At 35.7% G+C, this 13,441-nt stretch overlaps 1 pseudogene; it reads right to left on the bottom strand.

Annotated features, from left to right (window-relative positions):
• Nucleotides 1-4,637: 4,637 nt before the first annotated feature.
• Nucleotides 4,638-5,413, bottom strand: LOC103268142 (annotated as a pseudogene).
• Nucleotides 5,414-13,441: the final 8,028 nt, after the last annotated feature.

Below are 13,441 nucleotides of genomic sequence, written 5' to 3'. Positions count from 1 at the left end.
TGTGCCTGAACGAAGCATACTTGTATACCTAACCCTTAACTGTACCCCACAATATCATAATAAAAAAATTGATTATAATAAAAAAATAAAAATAAATAAAATAAAAGTGAAATAAATATATTATAAATGTATTTCGGACAAAAAACAATAAGAGAAGTCATTAGTGGCAGACCAACACTAAAGGAAATATTAAGGCTTATGTTTCAGGTTGCTGAAATTTGATCCCAGATGGAAGTCTGTAAATAGTACAATGAAAAAGAGCAAAAAATTTGGTAGATATGTGAAGAAGTCTAAATGATTATTGCCTATATAAAACATTCCCTGAATATTGACTCTACAAAATGATGATAATGTCTTAGTGATTTAAAATACATACTTAATTAACATAGATGATGATAATGTCTTAGTGATTTAAAATACATATTTAATTAACATAGATTGTCGTGTTTAGAAAAGGTTTAGGAAAAACAAAGAGCAAAGGTACAAAATTTTTTATTTAAGGTAGGCACAGATAACCCATATCAAGAATTAAAAAATGGTTATTACTAAAGATTCTGTATACAATAAAAATACAATAAGGAACTACCAAGAACAGCTAGATTCCAATACATGTAAAACTATACATGAAATGCATATATTCCCAGAAAATAATAACTTACCAAAAGTGACACAAAAGAAAGAGATATATGTAAATCCTATAACTATTAAATACATTTAATCTTTCATTATGAATTTAAAACTTTTCAACAAAGAAAATGCTATGCCAAGAGGGTTTACCACTTAATTCTACTAAATATTTAAAAGAAGAAATAAAAAAGCTTGCACAAACATCTCCAAGAGTAATGAAAAACAAACATTTCACATGTTTTATGAAGACAGCTTAACTTTTACACTAAAATCTGTCAACGATAAAAGGAAGAAAAAATACAGATCGATTCTATTTCTGAATGTAGATGAAAAATCCTAAACAAAACATTAGCAAGCAATTTTTAGCAACTATGAAAACAGATAATCCACCAGTCTGAGTTATTTACCTTTTGAAAAATAGCCAGTGTAAACCACGATATATTCTGATTTATGAAGAAAAATGTCACCACATAAAATATGCAAAACAGTTTTTGATAAAATAAGTTATTTATTCATGATTTTTTAAAAGTTTGGCAAATTGGGATCAGAAGGCCAGGCGCAGTGGCTCAGCCTGTAATACCAGCACTTTGGAAGACCAAGGTGAGAGGATTGTCTGAGCTCAGGGGTTCGAGACCAGCCTGGGCAATTTGGTGAGATTTTATCTCTACAACGATTCAAAAAATAAGCCTGGTGTGGTATCACGCACCTGTAGTTCCAGCTACTTGGAAGGCTGAGGCGGAAGGATCGCTGGAGCCCAGCAGGTCATAGCTGCAGCGGTTGTGAGGGTGCCACTGAACTCCAGCCTGGGCAGCAGAGTGAGACTCCAACTCAAAAAAAAAAAAAATGGGCTCAGAAGAACTTATCTTTAATTTGGTAAATGGTGTCTGTACAAAACCCATTGCAAATATAATACTTAATAATGTAAATAAAAGGTTTCCCTCTGTTATCAGAAATTAGGTAAAGATGGCTACTATTACCCTTGAAATTCAACCATCTATGGAAGATTCTATTCAATAAATAAAAGAACAAAAATAGTAAAAGGTATAAGGATTAGAAAATTAGAAATAAAACTGCCATTATTTTCAGATGACATGATTTATGTATAAAAAAATCTTTAAAAATTATAAACAAGTTATTAGAATAATAAGTGGATTTGGTTATTTGTTTAATGCAAATTGAATATAAAATTTTCATTGGGCTTTTCTATATTACTAAAAAACAATTAGAAAATACATTTTAAGAATGATGCCATTCACAATAAAATTAAAAATACAATTTATCTAGAAATAAATTAAATTAAGAATGTGCACAATTTTTCAAAGACAACTATAAGCCATTATTTATAAAAATAAAAGAAGGCCTAAATAAAACAATAGGAATATCATTGTAAACATTTGATATTGTAAAGATATTATGTCTTTACAATATGATCTACAGTTTCTGTATATTCTCATGAAATACATAAAAAATTTGTGTTTACATGTACATGTGTATATCACTTGAAATGCTGATTCTAAAATGTAATTGGAAACATATAGAACTAAGATTAATTGACACACTTATAAAGAGCAAGATGGAAGGACTTTCTCTAAAAAAAGTTATTCACAAAAGAAAGAAAAAGATCTTTAGGTATCTTTTTTGTAGAATGATTTGAGTTCCACCAGGTATATTCCTAGAAGGGGGATTGCTGGATCATATGAATGGTCAAGTTTGTCAATTTCTTTGTTTAAAAGCAATTTTAAATGTTATTGATTTTTTTATTGTTTGGTCTCTATTTTGTTTTTTTTTTCTATATTTTTATCTGTTATTTTCTTTCTTCTGCTAAGTATGAGCTAACTTTTTAATGGTTCCTTGTGGTGTAACATTAGGCTGTTTAAGTGTAATCCCACTTGATGCCTAAACTGAAGTTGGTGGAAATAAGTGAATATTTAAAAAAAATTAGTACACAGTTTCAGAAATTAGGCTAATGTGGCATTTATTCAGGTATAGATAAATAGATCGGTAAACTAAACTAGAGACTCAGAAATAACTGAAACACACATGGATACGTAATTTATGACAAATTTGCCAGTGCAAAGCAGTACAGAAATTTTCTTTCTGAGTAAATTGAGCTTTGCTGAGTAAATTGAGCACCAATAAAGATAAATGTGATCTCTATCATACACCATACACAAACACTTATTCTAGAGAGATGATAGTAAATATAAATGTTATAAATAATCTATTATTTTAGAAGATAATAGGAGACAGTGCTTATTCTCTACAGTAGAGAAATAGCCATGAAGAAAAGATTTAATAATTTAACCATATTGAAATTAATTGTTTATCAAAATGTACAAGAAAAAAGCACGTGCAAAGTGGAGAAAAGATATTTGTCACAGTATACCTGATAAGGGACTTTTGTATTATGAGTATAAAAAGAATTAGAATATTTTGGTAAGCAAAATATGGACAACCATAAAAACATTGAAAAGATTTGCACATTTTTCCAAAGATGTACAAATGGTCAATAAGCCTAAAAAATGGCCAGTATGACTAAAAAACGTTATTGGTCTTAAGGAAAATGTGAATTAATACCAAATTGCATACCTATCAGAGTAGGTAATGATATCAACAATATTAAATGCTTGCAAGAATGTAGTGAGTGAGAGTATAACTTAGTACAGCAGCTTGGAAAACTGCTGTTTGGTATTATCTGCTAAGAGTAGATAATACTTATAACCTATGACCCATCAATTCCATTGTTAGATTAACATACAACAGAGACACCAAGAGTTGTATACAAAAGTGTTTATTGTAACATTAATTTTAAAATCCCCAAACTGTAAATAGCTCAAATATCAGTCAACAATAGACTGGATCAAAAATCTATGGTTTTATTCCTTTTATGGAATATTAATAAAAATGTCATACAACAATAAAAATAAGCTACGGCTACTTACTGTAGGATACATACATTTCATGAACAATGCTGAGAGAAAAACGTCAGTTATGAAGGAGCATATACCATATGACTCCTGTGACACTCAAAAACAGGCAAAGCTAAATTATAATGTTGGAATTCAGGATAGTAGTTACTTTTGAGAAGGAAGAAAGAATAATGATTAAAGGTAGGGAGTCTGTGGGAAAGTTTCTGTGGTCTCTGCAATTTCCTGTTTTTTTGACCAGGGTGGTGGTTACACTGACGTCTGCTTTATGAAAATTCATTGAATGATACCTTTATTTTTGTGGTGTTTTCTGTGTATATGCTGTAACTCACAAAAAATTTTAGAATACAACATTGAAAATAGTTTTAAGTGTTTTTCAAAACACACTAAGCGACAATTTTTGTTTCCTTGTTTCCATGCTTTATTTCTTTTTGCTTGTATTTTAATATATAATGTAGTAAAGTTACAAACTCAAGGTTGTAGGAAAACCTACAATTCAAAACCCTACTAAGCATTCTGGGACGAGTTGAGGGGAAGGCCTTGGACCCCAGGAATTAAGAATTTCCGACACTGAGACTGGAAACTTTCTATCCTTCGCCCATTTAAGGGTCCTGGTGTCCAGGTGGGCTGTGGTGGATAGTAAAAGTAGCACCAAGCAGGCATCTTTGTTAATACCACTGATCCAAGACTTATATAGATTATTTTTAATATTCACAATATTTTTTCAGGGTAGTGCTATCACCATTTGACGAGGGAAGAAAGTGAAGATTAGAAAAGTTAAGTGATTGTCTCGGAACCTTCTATAACACAAGGTGGGAACTGAGCAGGTTATGGAAAAGTCAAAGTGCAAATATATACTTAAATGATCCAGAAAACAATAGAAATATAGTCTTCAGTTCATTAGTTATGCCCCCTCTGGAAGTTAAATTTAGGTGTGTGTGTGTGTGTGTGTGTGTGTGTAGGGTCTGGTTTATGTAAACTAGCTGTCAGAGGCCCCACTACGGAGCAGGAACCAAATAAACAGCAAAGAGCTGTGGGGCCGAACAGGGGAGGGATGTCCAGGTTTCAGAAGGTGAAAGGAAATCAGTTGAGCTGCCAGAATAGCGTTAGAGCCAGGCTGAACAGAAGAGACCCGGCCTCAGGAAGCCCAGCCCCAATCATGGCTGCAGCGTAGAACCTTGCCACCTCCTCACTGGGGTTGCCTTGGGCAGGGTCAAACCACATCTGGATGAAGCGGCCACTCCCTCGGCTGTAGTTGCTGACTTTGTAGGAGTGGCTGCAGATGTCATTGCACAGGGCCTCAGGTGTGGAAAAGTAGAAATGGAAAGGGTGGCAGGTAGCTCCCACTGGGCACTCGTTATTTCCTGAGGTCCAGTTCCAGCCCTTTTGCCAGTTGCCCTTGCAGGTGTAGGGGGTGTGAGAGTCTTCCCACCAGCACTGACAGTCCTCCTTGCACAGGGGCACATTGAGTATCCGCTCTTTGCGCCAGCTCTGGTCCACCTGCTGGATCCAGGGTCCCAAGTCGGGGGAGCACTCGTAGAGGCAGCTGTCCTGGATAAAGTGCCGTTTTCAGGCAGTTGCCATCTCACCACAGTGGTCCCCGTTGAATCTGTATAGGTAGGAAATGTCCTTGTGGGCTTCCAGGCTGGTGTTGGTGGAGTAGCAGGCATTCTTTCTCCAGGGACTGCACTGCTCATGCAGCTTGTCCTCCGGGCTTGGCTTTTCCTTGTGGTGCTTGGCGTCCCTGCAGACGTTGAGAAGTTCAGTCCAGGGTCCGCGAAGTCCTGGATGGGGTTCCCCCACACGCCGGCCGCCTACACTGGAAGGAGCAGCAGCTGTATTGCCATCTGCTGTGCCATGTCTGTCACTGAAGGAAGAGTGTGGTCAGTGGCCAAATTTAGGTCTCTTAAAAAAAAAAACAAAAAGGAGAAACCTTCCATGCCTCTATAATCTCAAGCATTCTTTTGCTTTCTTGTTTTCTTGTTTTCCCCATCAATTTAAACACAACTTTAAATACAATGCACAAGCCAATAGGAAAAATAGTGGTTAAAAAGTGAACCAAGAGCATAGTCTAGGAATTCACATAAACATTGCATGTATAAATGACTGACAAATATACATATGAAAACATTCAAATAATCCCAAAATATGAATAAAAAGAAAATATTTTGTCTACCAGTTTACTAAAGGTGAAAAAAGAATTGATAAAATTACTTTTGGTGAAGCTTGGGACAATGGCATTGTCATGTACTCTGTTGATGGGAATATAAATTGTTCAAATGTGTCACATGTATCTTTAATATTCATAAACTTGGAATTAGTAATTTCATTCCTAGAAGAGAAAATTGCATTAGAAAATGAAGATTCATTCATTCATTCAACAGGTATTTTAGAGCAACAGAAGATATGGAATGTGCTGCTTCTCCAGGGTCACGAGGAAAGGCTTCTCTGATAAGGAGACATTTAAGCAGAGGCTTGAAGGAAGTAGAGAAGCAGGGAAAGATGATTCAAGCTGAGGGAACAGCAGGTGCAACAGTGAGAGCATGTTGGTGGATCTAAGGACCAGCAAGGAGACAGAATGGAGCAGACTGAGGGAAGGCTAAACTACGGAGGCTGAGGCAGGTTGGGTGGTAATGGGAGTGTTGCTCTGAGACCATGCAGGGCTTTATTAGCCATTGTAAAGCCAATGGGGTTTTACTGTCTTGAGACAGGCAGAATTGGAGGAATTTCAGCAGAAAGGTGATGCACTATGACTTGAATTTATAGAGACTTTCTGGCTGCTGGGTGGAGAACAGGCTGCAAATGAGCAAAGTGTAAGTAAGCAGGAAGACCACTTGAGAAAAAAATGACAATAATCCAAATTAGATATGATAGGGGAGGGGACAGAAAGGGTAGTTGAAAGTGATTGAATTCTAGATATGTTCTGAAGGTGGAACCATCAGGATTTCCTGATGGAGCAGATCTGACTTGTAAGAGAAAGAAAAATGTCAAGGATGACTCATATCTGTGGCTGAGAAGAAGGATGATATTTATTGAGATGGGAAGCTGGGAAATGTTAGGTCAGAGAAAAGTTGGGACAGGTTAGGTCAGAGAAATCCACTGCTTCCTACTTGTCAAGTTTGGAATGTCTATTAGAAATCTAAGAAAAGATATCAAGTAAGCAGTTGGATTACAAATCTGGAGTTTAGAGGGCAGTCTAGGCTGGAGATATACATTTGGGAGTGTATGGATGGCATTTAGTCCTGAGACCAGATGAGGCCACCTAAGGAATAAATATAGATAAGAAAGAATAAAGACCTGGCAACGAAACTCTGGAATACTGTAAAATTTGAAGATCAAGAAGATAAGGAGAAATAAGCAAAAAGGTCTGAAGAGCAGTAGCTGAGAAAATAGGAGAAAACCTGAGAGAGTGATGTTCTGGAAAGCAAGTGAAGAATTTTAGAAATAAAGGAATGATCAACGTGTCAAGGAAGATGAAGACAGAGACGAGTCCAAGGGATAAACAACATGGAGGTCATGGTGACCTTGGCAAGAAGGTGTGTAAAAAAATATGAATGATAACTGATTGAAGTGGATTTGAGAGAAGCAGGAGGAGAGAAAGGAACAACGGCAAGTATAAATACTCTTTCAAGCATTTTAGGTGTCTAGAAAAAAATTGTTCTTTGACTTCCTAAACATACAGAATACAGTTATAATAAATAAATGCTTTAACATCCTTAACTACTAAATATATCATATGTCATTTCTTGGTCGGTTTCAATTGATGAGTTTTTTTTTCTTCATTATGGGTGGTATTTTCCTGCTTTGCTTCATGCCTGGTAGTTTTTGATTGGATATCTGAGTTTATACATTTTTTTTTCATTTGCTAACTAAATATTTCTGTATTCCTATAAATATTCTTGAACTTTGTTCTGGGACACTAATAACTTAGTGATTATCTGATACTTTTGAAACTTGCTTTTAAGCTTTGTTAGTCAGGACAAAAGTATTCTTTAATCTAGTTTTGCCTAACTATTGAGGCAAAACTCTTCTGAATATTCCACCCAGTGGTACTCTAATTGTTCCCTGAATTATAAAGTTTTTCCTACTCTGGTGAAAAATGCAACTGGAAGACAAACAATTCCCATCCCTGTGTAAGCTTCAAATAATTGTTTTTTCTTTCCCAGGCCATGGATAATTTCCTTACATGCATGTGCTGATTAAGACCCAGTAGGTACCATCTCCAGATATTTGGAGCTATCTATCTGTGTAGCTTCTTTTTCTTCGGTATTCTGCCGGGTAAATTTTAGTGCCTTGATCTCTCTGGACTCCCAACAATGTCATCTCAAGTCAGGGAGACTGATTAGGTCTCCCCTCCTTGCACTGCCACCTGGAAACTCTTTCAAGGCAGTATGTTAGGATAATCAGAGGGCTGATTCTTACATCTCCCCTCTCTTGAGGATGATTGTTCTGTGCTGTCTGAGATCCAGTTTCTGAAAACCATTTAAAAACTATCTTTTGTTGTTTGCTGTTTGTTATTTAGAGATGGCACATGAATCTTGATCCTGTTATGCCATTTTGGCTGAATTTTTGGGGTACCTTTTTCTGTTTTCTACAACATGTGTTCCTGTGTTGCAATCATCTATTCCCCTATTAACTAGTGGCAAGTATTCTAAGTGAAGTCATAGTACCTCAGAAGAATGGAAAAGTCTTCATGCAAGTTGACCTGTAACACAGATTTTCTATATTAAGGGCAGATAATCCATTCCTTTCTCCTCCTCAGCTCCTCCAAAACATTTCTCTGTTACTCGTGGGCAAATACACAAAACTTGAGCTTCATTTGATTCTTATTGAACCAGATAATCCATTTAAACTATTACACAGGTCCAGACTCTAGCCATAAAGCAAGCATAACATACACAATGTTTTAGAAATAAAGCTAATATTTACTCAACACCTAATGTCCATTAGGGACTGTATCAGGAACTCTAACATGTATTGTCTACTGACATTTCATGACAACCCTATTAGATGGGCAGCATTATCTCTATTTTATTTGTACTGATATTTATGTCAAATCCCCAAATAGATGGTAAATGCTTCAAACGTGGCAGTTATTACTGAAATGCTTGGTATTGAGTTAACATTAAATAAACAAAGGTATGGGTATGCCTTCTCATGATTTGATTTTCTACATCAGAAAAGTGAGCATGATGATTACAAAATTACCTCAAGGAGAATCTGAGGTGACAAATCATAAAGTAAAATAAAGTATGTACTCATGTTCCGACTACTTGATTTCTATTTATACTATTCCTTGCTGCTGTTTTGCAGGAATGTCAATTTCAGGGGAGAGTTAAACTTTCCTCTAGGAGAGTTTATTTTCTCTTAACTTTTTTTTTCTTTTCCACTGCAGAAACTGGTCCATTAATCATCATTTTAAATCAAAGTTATGCAAGACCAAGCAGTTCCAACTTGCAAACTGATGAAGTTTGGCAAACCCAGTCCAATTTCCAGGACAGCTCTAAGCTCAGTGCACCTGCCTGTACCTTCACCTGAACTCAAACTTTGCCAAGTCCACTCATTCACTCTTTGCATGGCTGAGAGCCAGGATTGGGACGCTTTCAAGCCTGAAACAGGCCTTTTTGTTTGTGGAATTCCCGGCGTGCACACCTACTGGCATTGCAACATATATACAGGTGGTTCTTTTTTCCCATTAATTAATAGACTTTGTTTTTGAGCAGCTTTTGTGTTTATGGGAAAATATAGGATATTATTTTATAGCTGTCCAAGTGGCCAACATTTTATTTTTAATCATTTGCTCACTTTTTGTGTTGGCAGTACAGGTGGCTCTTGAGTGAGACTGATAAGTGAGCAATCTTTTTGCCTTCCCCCTAGCCTGAGCATGCTTCCTACTTCCACATGCAATATCTGGTGCTTTCCCCTGCTACTTGTTATTAGTTTGGCTAAATAGATTATAGCAAGTAGGGATGGATTCATTATGAAGAAAAACCTAACCCCTGCTTGTATGTTACCTAGTTAATAGATTACCTTTGCCAGGGGACACACTGACTGAATCAAATCAAAAGAAACATTTCTTAAGGAGGCCAAGAGGCAGGCTAAAATCTTTCTCAAATCCCACTTTGCCAAAGTAGATGTCATCTCTTTAGTTTCTACATGGAAGGCCAGTCTACTTTTATTTGCAATCCTTAAAGTATGATCTGATATTCCAAATACATTTTCTTTCTGGGTCATATTTTAAAATCAATTAGCACTTATTGTGGGCTTATTATGTGCTTGGCACGGAGTAAGTAGTTTCATAAGGTCTTTATAGCTTATTAAACCACAACGACAACTTTGTGAAGTAAATATTTTAATACTCACTTTATAGATAAGACAACTTACACTCAAAGAGGTTAAGTTACTGTTAAAGTTTCCCTAGTAAGTTATAAAGTCAAAATTCCAACCCCCATCTAGATCTTTCCACTACTCACAGCTTGGGAGCAAAAGTAATTAACATGAAGATTCACAGGCTGTGTGCATTAAGTTGGCCACTTATGCTCAGCAGGTCTATTACAAGATCATTATATTTATAGAGCACAGGATTATACACACAGTTTGCAATCAGAAACATATAGAGATCAAACTACTTGGTTCAGAGTGCTTTGATCTTAGCAAAGTAAAGACCTTCTTTGAATTCACAGAGCAGAATGTGAGGCATACCTACTCCTTGGAGGTAAATATGGGCAGAGAGATGATGTTATCAACTTTTAAAATGATATATGCAAAGAAAACATTTGGTAATGCTATACAAACTTTATTACATTAAAAGGATAGCTTGCCTTAAGTAAAAACATTACAACAAAAATATTTTTCAAATATTACAAATAATACAAAAATATTAGCTGCGCAGTGTTGATTCACTCATATATTTTGTTGTAAAATCTGTTAACTATCTCTCTCAAAAAACAAAAACAAAACTCCTTAAGGAGTTCTAATGATCAAAACCCCTGAAATTTTACCAGATAGTTCAGCCCTGGATTATTTGGACCATTTACTTTTTGTGACTCAGCAGATATGTTAACGGATCACAGTATCTTATTCAATTGTGGTAATGTGTTTTCCTTATATTCTTGGTTTTAGACTTTTCATAAGTCCTTTGTGACATTATCTAAAATGATATTTAATTATGACAGATGCACAATTAACTATAAAATTAGTGCTTGCCATTTTGCTAGTAGCATGAGATCTCCTTATCAGAACTTGATAAGTGCAAGTGAAATCTCAGCTTCCCTTTTCTACCCAATTAAAATTCCATAAATTCCATAAACCTTAAAATTGATAAGTAACCAACTTTCCAATTATTTTTTACATGAAAAGGTAGTAAAATTAGAATGTAATTAGACGATTCTGAAACCCTTGGGAAATGGTAAAAGCTGTTGTTGATTTGAAGGAATTCAGATTATAGTTGTACGTATCATGGCTTATTATATGTGTTTTTATATACAGACAGAGCTTAAATCTGTCTTCTGGATGTTTTCCAACAGCTTGCAATACTTCTAGAAAGTGACTGTGATGAAATAGTTACCATCTCAGGCTCTGTTGTCGGGATTAGCCCCTCTACTCATTAGCCGTTGACAAAATTCTTTCATTTGCTTATGCTAAAAACCTTAGAGTCATCCTTGACTTCTCTCTTCCCTTCATACCCATACTCAAGACATCTGGAAATCATTTTGGCAATACTTTTCATACAAACCTACAATTTAACCACTGCTTACCATCACCACTGTTGCTACTATAATATGAGACAACATCACCTCTTGCCTGCATTTCTACGATAACTTTCTAACTACCCTCCCTGTTTCTCCCTGAGCTCCCCTACTGTCTACTCTCAGCCCAGTCCTACAGTGATTCTTAAACTTGCCACTCTCCGAGTTTGAAGGGTCAGTTTTACCCAGGGTTTATTAAAATGGCAGAATCCCAGGCTGTGCACCAGAACTTCTGAAAATAATCTGCATCTTAGCAAGATCTCTAGGTATCACAAGACTATATATGGTAAAATATCACTAAGAAAACACAACACACAAAAAGAAAGACAAAAACTCTCTGAATCATCATGAGCCAAAATTTTTGTAAAATGTGATAAAAGCGAATTACCAAAAAATAAAAGTAAAAAACACAAAAATAGATATAGAAATATGCACACCCCAATTTTGTAGTATTTGATTAAACAGACCTGAAATGAATCTGTCAAATTGCTATAGAAGTTTCTAAGTGCTTCCTCCCCGTGTCAGGACAAGCTTTTTGCAGAGAAGTTTATGGACGGTACCTGTCCAAGGACCACTCTCCCTCTTTCTGCTCTAGCTACTCTGCTCTCCTGGAGTTCCCAGACCTCACAGATGTGCTCTCTCCACTCAGGGCTCTTGCTGTGCCTGTTCCCTCTGCCCAGAACCCTCTTCCTCAATTAGCCACATGTCTAAATCTACACCTCTTCAAATCTTTGCTCAATTATCACCAACTTGTGGAGTCTGTACATGCTTTTCCTATTATTCAATATGTTCTGACATTTTTTTCTTTACCTGACTTCTCACATCTTTGTTCCTTAAATGTTAATGTCTGAGTTTCTTCATATATTGAAGATAATAATATATCAACAACATAGGGTTGCTATGAGAATTAAATGAACTTATATTTGTAAAGGACTTAGAGCCATGTCCAATACATATTAGTATTATAAAGTATTCAATATTATTAATAATTTGAATAGTTCAAGTACAAAGAAAAGGGCCTGCTCCCTGGGGCTAACCATGATTTCTCCTAGAAAGAAGAGTGAGACCGATGGTGGGATATAAAAATTTCATGTGTTTCACTTAACGCATTTCTATTTAATTTTATATTTTTACAATGGATATTGTTACTTTTACAATTAAATAAAATAAAGAGAATGAGGAAAAACCGTTTTGTCATTTTTGTCTGCTTCTTCTATTTTCCCAGAGGGACACATGTCTGAAATTAAATTGTCATAATTACAACCATCAAACAGCATTAGTAACAATAACAATTTATGCACTATTTACAACATGCTTGGTCTTGTACCAAGTGCCTTACTTTCTTTTTTATATTTACTTTTAAATTCTAGATTTCATTCATTTTTATTATTTTTATAATATCTTGCACCAGTTATCAATTTATTGCCTCTTAGCATCAAATCAAATTCACTCTTCGATATCTGCTCTGTGATACTGAAATGGAGCTTCTTTAAGCATTTCTGCTTTGAAGCATTTTGGCCTGAGTTAAGCTTTCTGAGCAGAGGATGCTAGGACATTGCAGGAGGAAAGAGCTCTCCTGGGGTTCCCAGCTGTAACACAGAGGGCTTCAATATGGCACCAGAGAGTTGCTTTCTGCTTTCCTATAACTGCAGACCAGCTGTGGCCCAGCAGCCAGTCAACTTCTTTTCCACCCATTTGGTTCAACTGTGCCTTCTCCAATCACATCTGAAACCCAGCCCTGGGGAGAGGGAACCCTTCCAAGATTGTTCTTCCATGGGCAATGTTCCTCAGACGTAGGGTAAAATATAAAGCTTTGAAACATCACTACTCTTTCATCATAATATAATCATTCTTCATATTAAACTTCCCTGTGTTAAATCACTGTGTTTTTATTTTTTTGGAAATAAACAATCACAGTAATTTATTTTTTTCTTATTAGTACTCTATTGGAACTTACATGAAGTCAAGTTCACAAATTTTGGGTATAACTCAGTGAATTTCCATACATGTACACACACATCCATGTGAGCTGTACCCAGATCAATATATAGAACGTTTATATCCCAGAATGATCCTCTTACCCCTTCCTAGTCTATACGATGCCCCCTAAAAAGGTAACCAGTATTTTAATTAATTTAT

The sequence above is a fragment of the Carlito syrichta genome, unplaced genomic scaffold, assembly GCF_000164805.1.
Source record: "Carlito syrichta isolate Samal-C Ts95f unplaced genomic scaffold, Tarsius_syrichta-2.0.1 Scaffold308777, whole genome shotgun sequence".
NCBI classification, from domain to species: domain Eukaryota; kingdom Metazoa; phylum Chordata; class Mammalia; order Primates; family Tarsiidae; genus Carlito; species Carlito syrichta.
This window is presented reverse-complemented; position numbering and strand designations above follow the sequence as displayed.